This window comes from Antennarius striatus, chromosome 21, assembly GCF_040054535.1.
Source record: "Antennarius striatus isolate MH-2024 chromosome 21, ASM4005453v1, whole genome shotgun sequence".
Taxonomy (NCBI): Eukaryota; Metazoa; Chordata; class Actinopteri; order Lophiiformes; family Antennariidae; genus Antennarius; species Antennarius striatus.
In genome coordinates, this window is record NC_090796.1 from 4920459 (window position 1) to 4939638 (window position 19180).

The window sequence follows — 19180 nt, forward strand, 5'->3', positions numbered from 1 at the left end:
CAAGTGTCAAAGTTCAAACCAAATTGAAAAGGAAGTGAAATATTGAGGAGCTTTGACATATTTTGTCATGGATTAAACTTTGAAATCACAGTTAATAACCTTTTTAATGGTGCAATGCCCCTACATTGAACAAGTATTTCCATATAAGTTACAGATTGAACATGTTTTGTCAATAACTTGTTAAAAGTAGTCAACTTTGTGATCTGATATGACCACTTCTTAAACTTTTTGTGAGGAACCTGATGAAAGAGTGATTTATTTCACTCACAAGGATTGTGTGTGGACCCCGTGAACAGGCCAGTCCACTCTGCCCAGCATGAGCCATGAGGGTTGCGCCAGTTGTTATAAATATTAAAAAAAATGTTTGAAGCCTTATTTACAGACCATGACCAATAGCTTTTATCTTGAAAAATGTTATTCAATGAAGATCAGATTTCTTTCTAGCTTTTTATGCAATTTGCCTCCAGTCCTCAATGTGTTTCTTATTGGTCTCACCCGCCTTTAAATGATCTGAAACATAATAGGATGCTCTGTCCTTCTTTCAAACTTAAAATCAACTTCTTTTTTGCACTTGCTACTCAGTGGTTTCAGAGGTGTGAAAAAATGGAAGCATCTGCATGAAGTAAAGTACTTGTGCACATATGAAGTCCTGATGCACATATAATGCTTCAAAGTATTTTCTAGCTTGTAGGATAAATCATACAACACTGAATTGTGTTTTCTCCTTATAGTCCTAAGAGCACCATAAAGATAATTTTTCTTCACCACTGGACCAACAGTGGAAGGCACTTTTTTTTTCTACCATTGAGACATCCAAGAGTCCAAATTTACAGCTCACAGGGTTGATGGAGGAAACATTTCTAATGGACTTTGGAGCAGTCATGTCCTGTGGGCACATGGTGTTACATTAGGCAGGGAGAGTCACATTTTACACAGACTCATTAACAATTCAGAGACTCACACCTATAAAGGTTCTGCCAACATGTTCTTATTTTTTAGAAGGTACCAACCTAAGTGTTAGGCGGTTCTGGAGGCTGCTTTCTCTGCCCGTAATTTTATATTTTACGACAAACATTAATTGGGTTCTTATATACCAATTTTATTCTGCATTAGAGCAAAAAAAAAAACAAAACCCACTAAGTCAACCTTTAAAGAAAGAGATTTCCAACCAGCAACCATATTTTGCAATATTGGTTTATGCCTTTGCTATTAAATCTGACATCATCTTGTGTTTTTGAGGAAAAAACTGAACATATTTTGGCAGCAGGGTGGAGGTAGCTAACTGAGAACTCATAGATATACCTTGAGAAGAACGTGTCACTCTCAAGGTGAAGTATATGCCTTCAAAACAGTATCTTTGGGTTCAATAGACCTCCACTCTGGCTTCACTATAACAGTACAGCCAATCTACTCATCCTCTGCGAAAAAGAAGAACCAAATGGATCTGAGTGTGGATTAGAAGGATGAGCTGTTGTATTGATGTATGATTTTATGCCATTGATTACAAATGATAAAACACTGGTGAAGTGTTACACATCTCGGTGCAGGAAGAGGCTGGATTTGCTGCTCAGCAGCCTCTTGTGACAGTCTAGTCCTTAACAGGATGTCCTTGAGTTAAATATCGGGGCACCGAAACTCTTTTCATGTCATCTTAAATACAAAAAAAACATAAAGTCTATGCAAAACGATAATGCATAAAACCCTAATGGAAGAGGATAAAGAAACCTTACATGCTGAATTGTGGTTGGTTTTCCTTATTTCTCATTGATGGTGCAGGAGTGGGATTTGGGATGGGGAACCTGATCCTGGCCCTTAGCTCCTCTCTGAGAGGAGAGGGACATATGGAATGCATCCACTGCATACATCCATTTTTCATCATCACCCTCCTCTCCTTTCCCCATTGTTGTGCTAGGTTCCTAATGGGACTGTGGTTGAACGTTTCTGCGCCAAATTCTCTGCACTCTTTCATCCCCATAACCCCAGGAATAGCTCCTGTCTTCTCAAGTGCTGCCTGAGAACGTATGGCCACAGCATTAAGTCTTGAAATGAGTAGTTTCGGTCTGAAGAAATCTCCAAAGGTGTTGTGAGTTAACTGGGACTTGCAGACCTTTAGGTTGTGTGTGTGAAGGTTCCCCATAAGGGATGATTTAATGTGAACTCTGTTATTCACCTGTTTTACTCCAAGAAATTACTTTATTTATAAGCCCAGCTTTCCTGAAATGTCCATACTTGAGAAAAAAACAAACATGCATTTGCACGATTAACTTAGAAAACAATACTGATATTCTGATTGGCCATGTTGCTAACCAATCATTTTCATATAAATAAACCTTCAAGAGACAAGTTGTATTAGTATGGACGTTCTTGCGAAACCTGTAACAGTCGCATTGTCAGTATTAAAATATCATCACAATAATATCACTGACAATAAAACTGTCTTATTTAAGTCAATAAAATATAATAAAGCTGCCAGTGATCACAATAGAGGACGTCATAAAAAATCAAATCCTCAAATCTTTTTGTCAGTATCTTAATAATAAGTTACCCATTTCACTGATGTGTTGTCTTGAATGCAGCATTTCTTTAGCCAGGAGTTGTATTTTGAACAGACAACACTTGACAAAGTTCTAATCTTCTTAAATACATTACCTAAAAAACATGCAATAAAAATTAAAAATCTGACAAGATGAAAATGCAGCATCTTACACAAAAAAAATAGTGTATGTACTGTAAACATTTGATGAACATTTCATTATCTGTAATATACTGCATATGAACTTTTGTGAAATTATGTTTTTCAATTGTGCTTTAGTGGATTCAGCTGGTTGACATGTTGAAATAAAATAGAACATTTGAAACCAAATGTAAGTTTTTCCCCCTTGAGACCAAGAATTAAAATCAGGACAGACATATCGTAGCCAAACCTCTTAACCTCTTTGGATTACTTGCTCCAGGCTGATTGTGGTTTTGTTGCAAAGCCTCCATGAACAATCTGACACAAACCTCATAAATAAATAAGTGCCTGGATTGCTTGGAACTTGGAGATAATATTTGCGTGTGTTTATAATGTGTTTATAGAAAGTGTGAGTGGAACAACAGCCGCCCAGCAAGGAATCTTGAGTTTAACCCAAAGTTCTTGTTCGAGGTGAAGCTGATAACAGTTTGGTTTGACTGTAATTACTCTAAATTAATGACCAAAAAGTCTTTTACCGCTGCCAAACCTAATTTTACAGAGAAACACCCATACGTAGGCGTAGACATTCATGAATTGGGCCGAGGTGTGAGGCCTGGCTGTGGAGCAGCTACTGCTATTTGAATTTTGCTTTAAAGGATAATTACATTGTAAGAATGTTTATCACCGTTAAGTTTGCTGGGAAGTGTACATCAAGTTTCTTGTCCTAAAACTCCAATGACTGACCATCACTGAGAATTTGATGAAGGGAAAATGTGTCTGATCTTTAAGAAGTTGTCAGGATGGCCAATAAGGACCTGCTTTCATTATTTTTTAATGTCTAATATGGATGATTAAATTATTATTTTTAAAATAAATTCAATATTCTTTTAACATATATCAAATTGTAATGTAGATGCAATTACCCCTTTAAGACAGCCTGTCTTTAGTTTGTTGTTGTCCCCTCTGAAGTCAGCAGTAGTACCAGAACTGAATCAACATCAGTGTGAACTGACAAAACCGGCAAATCTATATTAACTATCTGATCGATTACATTCAAAATAAAAATTAAATACACTTCTACCCAAAAATAAAGTTTAGAAGTTCAATAAAAGAAAGAGGAAAAGTTTGATGTGCTGACCCAATGCCTCACAGGTCATTCCAAACTTTGTAAAACCAAAAGAGAAGAGCAGAGAAGGCTAGAGAAGAGAAACTGGTTCATGTTCACACTGAAGAAATTGATTCAAGATAGACTTGCTTTGTGCTTTTTTTAAATTGTTATCATTGTATTTTAACTGAGATCTGAGCATCGAAGAATGATGAATGACAAATTGAACTCCTGTGGTGATGGAGTGGTCAGAGTGAGATGAGAAAAAAAAGAGGACAGACAGAAAGAGCAAGAGAGAGTGAGAGAAAAGAGAGAAAAAGGTGAAAGTCTTGTCTGTATGACAAATATCTGCAGTCTCTCCCTGACAGCACCACCTCACTGCTGCCAAGACAGTGAACTGAAAGGAAGGACTGATGCAGGTGGAGAGAGAGAAGAGATGCTGACTTCCAATGACATCATGGCTTTATAGATTTAACAGACCTCAGTGATGTCTGCTTATTGGTGCAAGAGAGAAAATGTGGGTTTTTATAAAAGGTAATACGAGAAAACCTTTCTGTTTTCTAATCGAGAATGTGGCTGACAATAAAGTACTTGTGTTCTGGCATTTGAAACAGGAAATACTGCAGAATCCATACAAAATAAAACATTTCCATCCTTTTCATTTACCTTTGTGCTTCTCTTGATGTGTTGGTATCCATCTATCCATCCATCTGAATACAAGTTTGAGTGACTGTTACAGCCAGGTCAGCTTGCTGCTAATATTTCTTGTCACTCTCCACTATAGTATGTGGTAAAACCACTCAATGCAGTGTTTGAATCAATTTTTAAAAAACACTTTTATTCGTAAAAGCCAAATTACAAAATAATCACGTTGATACAAAATCCAAAAGAGATTCATTCAAAAAGGCATTCACATCTCAAAAACAAACAATACTGTGTGTTTCCTGAACGAAGAAAACATATCACTTTTTAACATTTATCAAACTAAAAACAGAGGCTTTTGTCTTCATGTCAACATGCTCCATTCACTTTCAAAGTACTGTACTTAAAACACAGGTTTAAAAAAAGCAGACAAAAGTCAAAAACCAACTAATCCTTCTCCATAATTATGCTTTTTACTTTTGTCACTAGAAGCGAAGAAGCTTTCCTTCATTATCCCTGTGTACTGCAGAGATGGTGATCTACAGGATGTTCCTCCTCTCAGCCAATGGACACTCACCTCCGACCGTCTCTGCTGTTCATCGTGCCCCTTTAAAGTTCTAGAATCAGCTGCCCTTATTTTTGATAACACAAGCAGTTAATTAGGTGTGATGTTTTGGTTTGGGATCAATTGCATGCATAGTCATTGTTCGCACAATTGTGCACACACACACACACACACACACACACACATACACACACACACACACACACACCTCATCATGAACTGCAGAGTTCAGTAGTCATTCGATCGTTGCTGCAGCCAAGACAAACAGAGGAGTCGGAGCCCCTGCAGCGCGGACGTCACGAAGCAGGATAGTAGTCTTGTTATTCTAACTCATACTTCTCTGGTATTTATGGGTGTGCTTCTGTATTTATGGTATGGCCCTCAGAGTCCAGCTTGATCCAGTGATATGGTCGCAGTTATGTTATTTGTTATTTGTACTGTTATTTGTACTGGAAATGCAGCCTGAATCCAGTTTTCATCGCCGGTCCTGTGTCGTTCATGCAGATACTCAGCTTGAGCTCAATCCTTCCAAATCACTGGGTTCTGAGGGACTCGACTCCATAGAGGTCTGCATCCAGCCAACAAACCTATTATGGTATGCTAACTTTGAAACACATTTTCATATTTAAGACATGTTTAGCATTTACAAAGGATTGCATTAAACCTTGCCATATAGTCTGAGGCTAACATATTTAACCCCTCATTTAATCAGCAGTTTGCAGGGCTCGGACAAACAGAAGACGTACAGCAGTATTATCCCCCAATGACACAAAATTAGAAGGCTACTGCAGTATCTAAATAATTCAACCCTTAATGATGAGAGTCTCCGGTACCATCTGATCCTTTCCACTGCAGATTTTCACTGCAGAGAAAGCAAAGTGCATCAAAAACTTTATTGAACCATATATTCTACTGCTAAAGTCATTCTATGAAGGATTGACACTGTGTTTTAAAAACATCTGGTCTGTGAATGTGTGTCTTATGAGGGATGATTTTCAGTAGATTGAGTTATTTTGAGAATGCATTCATCAGTCCTTTGCATTTTTCATCAAATGTGGAAAAATAACCTTAGTATGTGCTGCATTGATCCATTCAATCTCTTCCTGTTCGGTTTCATTTGCAAACAGCTGATAAATATGTGTATTTAGCAAATAATATTTTACAGAATCTTTCACAATTATTGAACCAAGACTTAGTAAAAATTAATTTAACGGCATGATAAATTTAATAAAATTAAATTAGTTCTCTGGCCTCATTTGGCTTCATGTTTCACTGACTTTTATTCTGAGACATGATCTTTCATTTCTTACAAACCTACCGTACGATACTGTTTGTATGTTGGTCTAGTCCAGCTAGTACATACTGCAGGTTAGGGAGGAATTATGTAGAAAATACAGAAAAGAGCCATCATGTAACTCTTGAAGCAATTATTTCTAATTATTTTTAAAGCTTGGCAATGGGAAGGTATAGCTTGACATAGCCCTAGCTGTGAATCTCAAATTATGCAATAGTTGTTCAGCCAAACAATTCCCAGCATAACCCTGAGGGAGCTATCATCATAAATGAAAGGACGAGCCTGTGTTTGTGTTTAAAGCCTAGGGAGGATTCATTCCCCTAAAACAACTGACATTAGATTTCAGTCCAAATGTTCAAAATAATAATATTTATCCAAACGATGTCTTATTATGCTGCTGGCTTTAACTTCAAGTCCTGGCTGAAGGTACAGAGTTCTTGGCCGCAACTTACTGTATCCGTGGTTTTGTTAAAAGGCAAAAAAGAGACTATAACAATAAAGTGCATAAGTTCTTGAGTTCATTTAAAAAATCACAGATATGAGGAACAATATGCTGCTCTAATTTCAAGCAATAAAAAAAAAAAAAATCAGGTGAAAAGGAGAAAAAAATGTTTGGAACTATTTCTAAAACATTTTTCCTATACAAATTGTTAAAGTAATAATTTTAACAAAAGTTTTGAACTAAGATGCGAAATGGTGTGCTGACAATCAGTAATTTCAAATAAAGACAACAATCAAGATACAGTAATACTATAGGACTACTGATGAGTACTAATGAGTAGTCATGTTAACTTTCTGCTGGTGAAATTTTTTTCCTGAATTCACATCTTTATTAGTGATGTGCTTTGTTGGAAGCTGTGTTTCAGTCCTATGGAGGTAGAACATGAGGTAGTGACGAGGTAGAGATGAAGAACAGGACGGCGGTCACAGACCCATGGGACGAACAGGAGCCAGGTATTTCCCTCAGGAACTGGTGGAGTCCAAAAACAAAACCGTTTGCCAAGCGTGACGTGTTGTCTTTGCATGTGTGACTGTCGGTGTTAACATTTGTCTTCTAAACTCTAAACATACTTCAAAGCTGTGTGATTCATGTAGCATTAATAACACCAGGACTTTTTTCATTTCAATTAAATTATTTTTTTCCAATGGAAAATTTATTTTATATTACAGAATTAGACAAGTAAGATTTTTTTAAATTAAATTAAATAAATGAAATTATAAATTATAAATTATACATAAATTATTCTTTTTTATTTTCAGATAAATGATTATAAGGAGAAAAAAAACCATAATTTATTTGGAGTGAGCCGAAAAATTAAGGAACCACAAAGGTTTTTGAGTGAATCATTATGAGGATATGGAAGAAGTGCATCTGACTCCAAGAATGTTCCATGGAATGACATCAGCAGGGGAAAAGTCATGAATAATTAATGACCTTATGTGGCTTAATTTTGACAGCCATGAATTACAAACAAGCAAACTGCCGGATGTTGGTTTTCATTTTGACTATAATGACGTGTGGATCTCTTTCCTGAAGTCTTGACCACTGCAGCTATTTGTTATTCAGAAGTCTTCCATCATCACCCAGAAAAAAAAAAGAAAAAAACACAAACTGCTGCTTTTATAATATATAAGAATGTGATTCTGTTTTCATTTGGCATGGGAGAAACAGGATGTTAATGTCAGTTATAGTTTTACCAAGCAGCAATAAAAGTCCATTGAAAAAAGGATATGTTTCAGATTAGCACAGTGACTATTTATTTATTTGTTTATTTATTTTAATTTATATGGGAGGAGACGGCATTGCTTAGCTGTGTAAAAGTTGGTACTCATTTAGCTCTTTTGCATTTTTTAATTCAGAACTTAATTCGGACTTGATGATGCACGGATGAGATGACTCAGGAAAGTTTGCTAGCATTTATTTCTTCCCTGTGGAGACTCGGTGCCACAGGGAGGAAAGCTTCAAAATTCGACAAGCGTTCTCAGCAATGTCAAAGATGAACATGCCTCTTTCATGAATTTCTGTGCAGTTTCATAACATATTTACCTTTAAACGCTGAAATAATGAAACCAAATCTACTGGCAATATAGGAACAGGATATTATTATCAATTTTTTTACATATAAACACAATTATCTTGACACAAATCACTTTTGAAACTTAACCGTAAGTAATATAGTGATGTCTGTGTAGGTTGTCAGTCATCCAGGTCATGGTTATCCAAAAGCTGTTGAGTCGATCCACTGGACGTTAAGAAAGTTCTTGAGTATTTGCCTCTCATCCAAGAGACTTCTTCAGTTCAGAGAGTGGCTGATAATGTCCCAGCTTATAAACCCTGTGGTGTGGTCAGTGCTTTTCACATTCCAACGACTGTTGTTAAACCCGTCTGGCTCTTCAACGATTGCTGGTGTGGGTGTCAAAGGGGGTCGTTGAGATGTGAGTTACACCTGTGTATGCTAATGAGGGTCATTAGCATGAGACCCATCACCTGGGACAATCCGCTGAGACAATCTTTTTTGGGAGTTTTGAAAGGACATGATTATAAATCAGAGAAAGGTGATGTCGCAGACCACCCCCTCTATTCAGAGATAGGTTCTCCACTTTGACGTGGATGGCCTCTTTCAATCCTCTCTCAAACCATTTATCTTCCCTGTCCAAGATCTGAACATCTGTGTCCTGAAATGAGTGTCCCTCTTCCTTGAGGTGAAGGAAGACTGCTGAGTCCTGTACTGATGTGTTGGCTCTTCTGTGTTGAGCCATGCATCTGTGTAGTGGTTGTTTGGTTTCCCCTATGTAGACATCTGAGCATTCCTTGCTGCCTTTAACTGCATACACCAGATTGCTCTTCTGACTGTGTGGTGTGGGGTATTTTGGGTGGACCAGTCTTTGTCGGAGGGTGTTTCCCAGCTTAATATACACAGGGACCTTGTGTTTGTTAAAGATCCTCCTCAGCTTTTCAGACACTCCAGACACATACGGGATCACTATACCATTGTGCTTGCTCTTTTCTGTCCTCACTGGGTTGTTCTCCTTTCTGGATCTTGTGTGAGCTTTCACGAAGGTCCAGTCAGGAAATCCACACATCTTCAGTGCCCCTTTCAGGTGTTGGTGTTCTTTCACCTGGTCTTGGACACTGGTTGGTAGCTTATCAGCCCTGTCTTGCAGGGTCCTGGTGATGACCAGCTTGTGCTCCAGTGCGTGGTGAGAGTCAAAAAGCAGGTATTGGTCCGTGTGTGTTGGTTTCCTATATACCCCAACATACAGACTTTTGTCATCTTTTATGCCGACCTCGCAATCCAAAAAGGGCAAACTGTTGTCCTTGACATCCTCTCTGGTGAACTTGATGTTGCTGTCCACTGAGTTGATGTGTTCGGTGAAAGGTTGTACCTCGTGGATTTTTACCTTAACCCATGTGTCGTCCACATACCGGAACCAGTGGCTTGGTGGTGTTCCATTGAACGAGGTAAGGGCCTTGTGTTCCACTTCTTCCATGTACAAATTGGCCACGATAGGAGATACCGGCGAGCCCATGGCACATCTGTGTTTTATGCCTATAGAAGTTCCCTCTGTACTGGAAGTAGGTTGTGTTGAGGCAGAGGTCCAAAAGTTTGCAGATCTGGTCGGGGCTGAGGTTTGTCCTGTCGCTGAGGGTGGTGTGGAAACATCTTCAAGAACTTTCTGAACGTCCAGTGGATTGACTCAACAGCTTTTGGGTAATATAGTGATATATAATTTCTACAGGCAAACCAACCAACCAACTACCCCCATCAACAGTGCAGGGGGTAGGGGCTACTTTTACTGTAATGTTAAGGCTTTCAGTCGAGGTTTTTGATAAATACTGTGGGATGAGCTCTTGCATGAAAAGCTGCACATCCTCATTTCACCCAAAGGGAGCGGTAGAGGACCATGCAAAATCCACACCAGGCCCAAAGAAGGAAGAGATGTGTGCCCCAGCACGTCTCCTACAGGAAGGAGATAATTGGTGGCAATACATTTTAAAAAAGGATTGATACCATATGACGTATTTCTCTTCTTTCCTTTTTCTCTGGGTTCTACTTCTAGTTCCCTATTTCCTCCAAAACAAGTAACAGATAAAGGTGTTAGTTATGGGTAGGAACACATGATGCACGGGGGAATGGAAGCCTGAAACTGTATTACAAGGTCACACTCAGCCCTGTGTCTTCCTGTTCACAATTTGGGCCACTTTTTTGTTTTTACCTGCACATCATTAGCTCCTCCAGGCCAGAGGAACTGACAACAGCTGGACGTTAAGGTAATAAGACTAACCTACTCAACACTCACACAATAACAAGCCAGTGCCATCTGAGTGGGAAACGTGTTTCCCACTCAATAAAAGCCATGTGTTCTATGAGGAGATTCAGGCAGAGCTACCATATGTTCAGACTATGGAGATGGTTGAAAGTGTACTTTTTATTTGACTTTTAACAAAGAAGAACTTTAGAATGAAGTTGTGAAATGCTCTCTGCAACAAAGAGATGTCAGGAACTTAATAATATTAACATTTTAGTGTCACAATCTGCAAATAATGGAGATGAAGTTTAAACCAGGTTTTAATGTGGAAAATGTGATCTCTTGACATGCCAGTATGCCAGTTTCATGTAACAAAAGCGTGTTCACTAAAGTTACATTTGATGATCACGCTGTACACTTACATTCTGTAATTTTTTTTTTTCAGTCTGTCTTGGAGCTTTGCATTCATTCCTTCCTGCCAAGTCATGGCTGATCATAAACTGGTGAGGCTGACAGTTATAAGGTCAGAGGCAACAGAGCACTAAATATGGACTGTTTTCTGTTTGCATGGCTCTGTTTGTTTGTGACAGCATTAGCAATACAATGGTGGATTGAGCAACACCAGAAGTGTGGGGCCAGGGATTGCAGTTTCAGAGGGTGTGTCCACCTCTCGGGTCCAAAGTGAAGTATCTCAACAACTATTGGACAGATTGTCATGGCCTGATAGTTGTGGTTCTAAGACAGACAAAACTTGTTACGATATCCTCGAGCCAGAATGTGGTTATGTTTGTGGCTTTGTTTGAAATAGCTAGTTCCAGTATAGTACCCCACAGAGCTGTTAGCATTGGCTTTAGACCATTCATTGGGTAAATCAATATATTATCGTTACAAGTTACTGTTTGGAAGAATGCAGTGTAAAGCTAGATAATTGTGTAAGGGAATTAAATAATCAAATATGTTTAGTTTAAAGATGACATGATGGTGACCCCCTACCCCCCGATATCCAGTCCAATTCCCAATCCCAAATCCATCAGTTCCCACCACATTCTTTATTTCTTTGTTCAGCCTTGACAAATTAAATCCTCACAACATGAAATTAATGTCAAATTGAAAACATCAGACTCAGCTATATACAGTATCTATGATTAAACATAAAGGGCAGAGTTACTGTTGACTTGATCTTCATCTCTTTGATTGTTGATGGTGATAAAAAGGGTAAAATTCCTGACTTCATTTTAAATATAATTGATTTTTCATTGCTGTTAGGTTTCTTTTTGTTAGAAAGACGCTCCATAATTGTATGTATTGAAGTTGGTAAATTGTTTGCAGTATATTTCATTACTGTGTGCAGGAAAGAGGAAATTCCAACCAACTGTATAGCATTTGTGCTGGTAGGAAAAATTTCAAAGACAGATACGCCATAACTATCTACGTGGCTGGATGCCAACACAGATTTGTTTTTATTCTAGTTCGGGTGAACTAAACCTTTAAATTTCTCTTTTGGTTGTTGCCTCCCTTGGTTTTGTTCTCTTACTCTTCTATCTTTCCGTTTCTCCCATGCCCTCTGTCAGGATCTGCGTTTAGTTTCATGATCTCAGGAATTATCAAGCAGCAGTACTTGGCGCTTGTTTATGATGTCATCATTCGGTCTCTGGGGGATGTTGAGGTCAGCGGAGGAATGATAAAATGCCTTTAGTTTAACACCAGAATCATGCCGTTAACCCCTGATTTGGCAGTACAAACAAGATAACTGTGTTTTGGAGGAAGTCAGTCTTCGGAGACTTGGCTGGGGAAACACATGACGTTCCAAGAGTCTGGATTTGTGTGGGAGGGAATAGGAGGATAGGCACAATGTGGGAGACTAGAATTAAGTAGTGCCTGGGAAGAAGTCAATCCATTACTGTGATTTCTTTAATGTCTTTTCCACCTTTTTTTGGTTTATCAATTTGTTTCATCAGCAACAGTCATAATCACTGCCAATACTAATTATTAATATGATGACTAATTGCATCGTCTTTTTTGTAAGTAAAATAGTTTTTTGAGTTCTTTTAATGTCTTTTAGTACAGTGTACACTGGAACATCCTCAATAAATGAAGGAGATAATGTCAATATTTGAAGCAACACATCATTCTGCCAGCCAATAAAATAAAAAGTAACATTAAATATATTCATCTTCTATCAGTCAAAGTATAGTCAAAGCACCTCCTGACCACCCAGAGCCTGTCTTAACTCCTTCCTAAAAGTCATGCAACACTCTCCCTTTTTCAGCTTCCACCATTTCGTCTTCTGCTCTGCCTTTGCCCTCTTGATCTTCCTCACCACCAGAGTCATCCTACACACCACCATCCTATGCTGTTTGGCTACACTCTCACCTACCACTACTTTACAGTCACTGATCTCCTTCAGGTTACACCGTCTACACAAGATGTAGTCTACCTGTGTGCTCCTACCTCCACTCTTATAGGTCACTCTATGTTCCTGCCTCTTCTGGAAGAAAGTATTCACTACAGCCATTTCCATTCTTTTTGCAAAGTCAACTACCATCTGTCCTTCTGCGTTCCTCTCCTGGACACCAAACCTGCCCATCACATCCTCATCACCTCTGTTTCCTGCACCAACATGTCCGCTCCAATGACAACTCTCTCACTTCTAGGCATGCTCTGCATCACTTCATCAAAGTCCAACCAGAATTTCTCCTTCTCCTCCAGCTCACATCCTACCTGTGGAGCATACCCGCTATACCAACATTGAACATCACACCTTCTATTTCTAGCTTCAGACTCATCACTCTATCCGACAATCTTTTTACCTACAGGACATTCCTAACAAACTCCTCCTTCAAGATAACTCCTACTCCATTTCTCTTCCCATCTATACCATGATAGAACAACTTGAACCCTGCTCCTAAGCTTCTAGCCTTGCTACCTTTCCACCTGGTCTCCTGGACACACAGTATGTCTACCTTCCTTCTCTGCATCATATCAACCGACTCTACCTTTTCCTGTCATAGTTCCAACATTCAACGTCCCTACTTTTAGTCCTATAGTCTTGGTGTTCCTCTTCTCTTTCTTCGAGCGAACGCACTTTCCTCCTCTCCTTCTTCGACCAACAGTAATCCAATTTCCACTGGCGCCCTGTAGGTCAACAGCACCAATGGCGGTCGTTGTTAACCCGGGCCTCGACCGATCCGGTATGGAAGTCATAGGTTTGATTCGCATCTTTGTTTTTGCAAAAGTTTTACGTCGGATGCCCTTCCTGACGCAACCCTCTGTATTTATCCGGGCTTGGGACCGGCACAATAAGACACTGGCTTGTGTCCTCTTGCGGCTACATTCTACTACTGATATTTAAAGCATTGAAGTGGAAGTGGCTCCATTACAGACCTCTTTAGAAAACGAAGGCGGGTGTGGCCCCAAATAGTTGCTTTCATACAATAATTTCAGGAAATATTTCTACAGTTATGCAACATGCTGTCTGTCAATCCCTCTGTTGTGAGTCACATTTTTTAAAAAAAGTGTTGGTCTTACAATGTCTTGATTTAGGTTCATTTTTATACGGGTTTTGTCAACTTTTTTAAACACATAAAACAAAATGTTACAACTTCATGAAGTAACTATAGTCAGTTTATGGTTAAAGCATGAACATTTTTAAAAAATGTTATTAATTACTGTAATTAATAACATGTAATTACTGTAAAGGTAAAATTTGTTTGGACTTAATCTTCCTATACTTAAAGCCTAGTATCACATGCTTTCCCTGACTTGCTTGTTGAAGTGGGAAGACTGTCTAAATATAGTGTGCAGGTGTAACACTGTGGGGCAGCCCCGATAGGAGCTAATGACTGGTGTACATCAGCTGTACCGCTGAGTCAGCACGTAATCCCCCTCACCTACAGATGACTCTCAGCAACCTCCCTCTACGCCCCCACACCTCACATCCTCTACCAGGTGTGTGAAGTACTTGTCTTTAATGCTTTGTGTGTGTGTGTGTGTGTGTGTGTGTGTGTGTGTGTGTGTGTGTGTGTGTGTGTGTGTGTGTGTGTGTGTGTGTGTGTGTGTGTGTGTGTTTGTATACAGGCCAGTGATGACCCACGCAGCTGCAGTGTCACTGACATCAGCGCTGCGGCTCTTGGACAACGTCTCTAATTAGACCGTGATGCCCTGTCATCACACACTGCTGTCATCCTTAGCAGATGTCTCATACATCCAAAAAAGTCCTTACACAACACACAGGTGTCTGAAGCCGAAGCAAAATATCATAGCAATCACTGGAGAAGCAGGACAAGAACAAACACAAGACAAAAAACGCAGCAACAAGAAGAAAGGAGACAATAAATGTTACAAGCTGGAAGAACATGTGTATAATTTGAGATGTTTGGTAACGGCATATCAATTTTTTAAAATTGTTTTTCTAAGTCTCTTAGCTTATTGCAAAATTTGAAATACACTGCAAGCATATAATCAAACTAAAAGGCAAAATATACAGTGACAATTCCATAAATTTTTTAAAGAATTGAGTCATAACAATCATTTAATTCCAGGATATCTTAACAGCAATAGTTGCAGCAAATAACACAAAATGAAAAGAATTATATTGTAATGACTATAAAACATGTGAAAGTTGGATTGTTATTATTATCACATGGTATCTTTCCTATCGATCCAATGTCTAATGTCAGCTCCAAGCACTCACCACCTCTCACTAGTCATTTTGCCATTTTCAATATTTAACAGTAAAAAACTACTGTATACCAAAAACAAAAATTAGGACTTTAACCAATTTTGTTGCCCCTGTTGTGAAAGTTTAATAAGGCAAATTGTAAAGCAGGAATCAGTATTTTATCAGTGATCAAATGATCAATAAGTTGAATTACCATGTGAAATTTAAATGGTGTCAGAGAATCATTTCAAAGCTATAGAGACTGTTTTAGAGTCTTCCTGCTCGTAGTTTTGGTCTTGGAAACTACTCCCAATTTCCAGATACGTAGAAAAGGATTTTTTTAACACTCATCAAACCACTACTGCCACCTCAAGACCCAACAACAGGCAGCAATTGGCTGGTGAATGGGTTAGGGTTACGATTTTGGATGAATGAAATGGAGCATCAACATCCCCTGCCCACTTCTTGGTATGTATATATACACGCAAGATAGATAGATAGATAGATAGATAGATAGATAGATAGATAGATAGATAGATAGATAGATAGATAGATAGATAGATAGATAGATAGATAGATAGATAGATAGATAGATAGATAGATAGATAGATAGATAGATAGATAGATAGATAGATAGATAGATAGATAGATAGGTAGATAGATAGATACTTTATTAATCCTGGAGGAAATTGTATATATCCACTGCTCAGGCATTACATAACAAATAATACTGGATAAACACCAGGAGAAAAAGAAACACTGAAATCACAGGACATACCACAAGACATACACTACACTAACAGACAGACACATGCAGCACTAACAGGACTTATATACTAAACTATAACTAAAATATAAACAGTATAAAATTAAAATATAAACAGTAGGGCTGAAGATATCTGCTTTTCTTGATTTTCATACTTCTCGAGATTTGTAAAAGACTTTTCCAGCAAAAGTATAAAGAACTCGATGATAATGCAGCGCATGTTGGAGGCTATAACAGAGCTTAGTACAGAGTGAATACTGGTGGAATGAACATAACACCAAATGTTAGCTGCATGATAACACATTTGCCATATCAATTTAACAAAGTGATTAAAAAGTCAGTGTTGTGTTTATGGCTTGTTCAACCTTTCCCAGAACTGATCCCTGCTTTAAAGACCAGAGCAATTTCCTAATTCGATTTCTTTAAGGGAGAACAGAACAGAAAACTGGATTCACATCATTCTCCAGTACTACTTCAACTTGGCCCACTTGACTTTTTGGCAATTTCTCATTCCAGTTGGAAATCCATTATTGGCACTGATTACCGATCTTGAATCAAATTTTTCCTCCTTCTGTTTCAGATCAGTGAGTGATGCCGTTTCTATTTATTTTCCCATCATTTTGGCATTTAAATGAACCCCTTGTAACAGCCAGCTACTGACACATCAGCGGGTGACTAACCTGGCACGAGTGGAACTGTGGCAGCTGGTAGTGATTCAGCAACACGGAGCATTTAACCACATGGACCGAATACATTTTAACTGTTTTCTGTGCAATGGCCTCTCCTCGGGCCAAATGGCTTCAAGATCACACGTACCAAAAGCACAATTCTTAGTGGTTTTGTTCAAAAACTCAGCAATGGCATTATTTCCAAACAGTATTTTACGCCCTATCATGACGTGATTTGGTAGGAAGCGAGAAAAAAGAGGGATGCAGGATGGCTTTGTAAATTAATTCTGCTTCCACATTCAATCTTTGGTTTCCTAGGTTAGATCTCAGATTAATATTGTTAATATGATACAAATTTGTGATACAAAGCATACTTTTTGCTATAATGAATTGTGATTTAAATGTTTAAGGATTTTAACAAATGCATTGAGCATCTTGGCTAAACTTCATTTTTCATTTTTTTTCTCTACTTTTTGCAGAAGGGTATGAATGAACCAGCCCTCCCTGTCATAGTCCAGCTGGATATAGACATAAATTACTGCCTGTTGCTAATTTCCCTTGTAATTGCAGGTTCAGCTGCACTCTAGAAATCACTGATTATCCTGTGCAACAAAAACCAGTGCTGTCAGAGTGTCAAAAGAGGGAATTTCCCAGGTTGAATCCCATAAAAAAATTTTCAACTTAAGAGTCTGAGAAGCAAAGACACAGAAAAAATGTTTGAATTTTGATTGCTTCTTTTGTTGTTGACAGCTCAAATTTGTCATGAGTCATCAACCAATGAGAGGAGATAATGGTTTAAAAAAATCCCCAATGATTTTTAATCTGTACTCATTTGTAAAACTGTATTTCAATATTTCAGGTGTACATGGACACTACAGAAAACTGAATATCTGACAAAAAAACAAAAAAATGCTTGTTTTTTGTTCACATCTATAAGAACATGAAAGATATAATCACGAAGTTCACATAGAATGTTCAGTCACTGGTAAGATGACAAAATAGGGAGTAACTTTTTCCCCTTTCTAACACGTTTTCCCTTTCTCTGGCGTCTGTGTTGACTTATCTTAGGTGTGTCCTTTGACATCCATCTGGTGCTACTTGCCCTGACAGGGCAAGTAGCTCCTCACAGCTCACACCTGTGACCTGTGTGAACCTGCAGTAGCCTGAGAAGGAAACGAGGGGTGGACTCAAACATGGATCGTTTTCCTGTTCAGAAAGTGTGAAGGGTGCACTGATACTTATTGCTCTCATTGAAACCTGTACTAATCAGGTTTATTTGCAGGAAGTTTGTTACCTGCCAACTAAGTTATGACACATTTAACAGCATGTGTCCCTCCACCAACCAGTCAGTCTTGTACTTTGGGAGAGATCTTGTTCAAAAAGACCAGGGCCTGATCTGTATAACACATGATCAGAACTGGGGTTTCACCATCACAACCAGCCTAGACTGAAGGAGAGAAGACAAGAAACAAGAAGAACAGGAGGACTGCAGAAATGTGTAAAAAAAAACTTGGATGTAAACTATTCCACTTTTGAGTTAGCAACTGACATCGTGTATGCGCTTCATGGGAATTATCACTGCAACTTTACTGCAGCCTCCCCCGAGAGCTGCCACCTTATCATGGTGGGGGAGTTTGAGTGCCTAAATGATCCTGGGAGCTATGTTGTCAGGGGCTTTATGCTTCTGCTAGGGTCTCCCTTGTTAAACAGGTCCGGGGTCATGGGCCAGACTAAGAGCAGTAGCAAAACCCCTATGACAAGTACAATATCTAGTACCATGACGTCGCCCGGTTTGGCGCAACCGGGGCCCCACCCTGGAGCCAGGCCTGGTTTGGGGATCGTATGCGAACGTCTGGGGATCGTATGCGAAAGTCTGGTGGCCCGGTGGGGCTCAGCCCGAAAGGACATTGTGGGCCCAACTTCTGGTGGACTTATCACCCGCCAAGGAAACCGTAGGGGATGGCTGCAGTGTGGATTGGATGGCAGTTGTCAGCATGGGGCTCGACGACCCAATCCCCTGACAAATAGTCTAGCTCTAGGGACATGGGAAAGGAGAAAGAGCTTGTGAGGGAGATTGAGAGGTACTGACTAGATAAAGTCGGGCTCACCTCCATCCATAGCTTGGGATCTGGAACCCAAACCCTTGAGAAGGCCTGGACTTTCCACTTTTCTGGTGTTGCCCAAGGTGAGAGGTGGCAGGCAGGTGTGGGCTTGCTTATAGTCCCTCAGCTCAGCCGTCATATGTTCGAGTTCACCCCAGTGAAAGAGAGGGTCCCCTGTGCCTTCGGGTTAGGGACAGGTGTCTCACTGTTGTTTCGCCCTACGGTCCAAACAGCAGTGCGGAATACCCGGCCTTCTTGGAGTCCCTGGGAGGGGTACTGAATAATACTCCGACATGGGACTCCATTGTTCTCCTTGGGGATTTCAACGCTCACATGGGCAATGAAAGTGAGACCTGGAAAGGGGTGATAGGGATGAACGGCCTCCCTAATCTAAACACCAGTGGGGTTCTGTTATTGTTCTATGCTAGTCACAGTTTGTCCATAAAGAAGACC

At 39.3% G+C, this 19180-nt stretch overlaps 1 long non-coding RNA gene and 1 pseudogene across 1 annotated transcript; one reads left to right on the forward strand and one right to left on the reverse strand.

Moving 5' to 3' along the window:
- Nucleotides 1-1754: 1754 nt before the first annotated feature.
- Nucleotides 1755-10048, reverse strand: LOC137588836 (uncharacterized; annotated as a pseudogene).
- A 405-nt stretch (nt 10049-10453) lies between these two features.
- On the forward strand, nt 10454-15039 carry LOC137588954 (uncharacterized). The gene is made up of 3 exons (XR_011034111.1): nt 10454-10553; nt 10977-11054; nt 14609-15039. It is a non-coding gene; the product is annotated as an uncharacterized lncRNA (long non-coding RNA).
- The last annotated feature ends 4141 nt before the right edge of the window (nt 15040-19180 follow it).